The sequence below is a fragment of the Pseudorca crassidens genome, chromosome 6 (assembly GCF_039906515.1).
Source record: "Pseudorca crassidens isolate mPseCra1 chromosome 6, mPseCra1.hap1, whole genome shotgun sequence".
Taxonomy (NCBI): domain Eukaryota; kingdom Metazoa; phylum Chordata; class Mammalia; order Artiodactyla; family Delphinidae; genus Pseudorca; species Pseudorca crassidens.
The window spans coordinates 118,647,806-118,649,557 of record NC_090301.1 but is presented as its reverse complement, the minus strand read 5'-3'; the positions used below and the strand labels follow the sequence as shown (position 1 = coordinate 118,649,557).

Below are 1,752 nucleotides of genomic sequence, written 5' to 3'. Positions count from 1 at the left end.
AAACATAAAACTACCTCCCCCCCCAAAAAAAATAATAAAAAAAAAACACCCACATCCTTGCAGCTAACCCTGACAACTCTCTTCATTCACAGCGCTTTATACTTAACCCTTGTTGGGGGAAACGAATAAAAGCAGAGAGGCGCCACTGTTTCTAGATGTTTCGCAGCAATCCAGGTGATACTTCTAGTCTCTGCTCGTGTTTTACAGCAGTGGATCAGGACCAGACCTAGATCTGCTAATGTAATAAATGCTAATGGCTTTTATTGTGCCGTGTTTCTAAGACTATGTCCATTAAATGGAAACAAAAAGGAAGAAGTCTTGGCAGAACAGGAGAAGTGATGCACACCTGATGATCAGATGGATTTAAACATTATTCCTGGCATATAGCCTAGTCCATGCTCTAGCTGTTTCTATGGCTTGGGCTTTGTTGCTCTTCCACTGCTCCGACACATCATTTGCTAATGGATCAGCTGGATTGGAAGCACTTAACAAAGGCTTGATCGATAGCAGAACTGTGCGGATCTGCAGTGCTGGGGACCGCTCAAAATTTCTAAACATATTCTTCCCAACTTGTCTACATTAGGATGACAAATTCTGGTCATGAAACATACTTCAGGGGCTGCCACTGGGTATTCATCTGGAAGGAAGAGTTCAAGTTTAAAAGTCCCCACCTCGGGCTTCCCTGGTGGCACAGTGGTTGAGAATCCGCCTGCCAATGCAGGGGACACGGGTTCGAGCCCTGGTCTGGGAGGATCCCACATGCCGTGGAGCAACTGGGCCCGTGAGCCACAACTACTGAGCCTGCACATCTGGAGCCTGTGCTCTGCAACAAGAGAGGCTGCGACAGTGAGAGGCCTGCGCACCGCGATGAAGAGTGGCCCCCGCTCGCCTCAACTGGAGAAAGCCCTCGCACAGAAATGAAGACACAACACAGCCATAAATAAATAAATTAATTAATTAAAAAAAAGTCCCCACCTCAAAGGGGTAACCCTGGGGTCCAGCAAGGACCACATGAAAATAATGCGTGTTGCTCTCATCTGGTTCTGCTTTGATGCTGGGAACTGGTCCAACCAGCAAATGCTGGGTTTCCTTGAAAATCCCATGGGGTAGCCCGGCCATCTTGTCAGATCCCAAGATGGGCCTCTGGTCTCTTCTCCCTATAGCTTCCTCTTATGTTGTTTTCACAAAATGATTAAAAGCATGGCCTCACACTCTTGGAGATCCGACTACTCTCTTCCCCTCTTCTGCATTTTTTTTTTAATTTTTAAAATAAAAAAAAATTTATTTATTTATTTTTGGCTGTGTTGGGTCTTCATTGCTGTGTGCGGGCTTTCTCTAGTTGCAGCAAGCGGGGTTTACTCTTGTTTGTGGTGCGCAGGCTTCTCATTGTGGTGGCTTCTCTTGTTGCGGAGCACGGACTCTAGGTGTGCGGGCTTCAGTAGTTGTGGCACACAGGCTCAGTAGTTGTGGCTCACGGGCTCTAGAGTGCAGGCTCAGTAGCTGTGGCGCACGGGCTTAGTTGCTCTGCTGCATGTGGGATCTTCCTGGACCAGGTCTCGAACCCCTATCCCTTGCATTGGCAGGCAGATTCTTAACCACTGTGCCACCAGGGAACCCCCCCCCCCTGCTTTTATCTGGACCTTTCTTTCCTTTGCTTCTACTCTCCTTATCCTGCTCAATTTGGATTCTGCTTCTATCTGTTTCTTCTCAGTTTGGATCTCTGCTTTGGAAAAGAGCTTTGATTTGTTTGTT

General features: G+C 47.3%; 1 pseudogene; it reads right to left on the bottom strand.

Annotated features, from left to right (window-relative positions):
- Positions 1-309: 309 nt before the first annotated feature.
- Positions 310-1,119, bottom strand: LOC137225919 (ubiquitin-conjugating enzyme E2 N-like; annotated as a pseudogene).
- Positions 1,120-1,752: the final 633 nt, after the last annotated feature.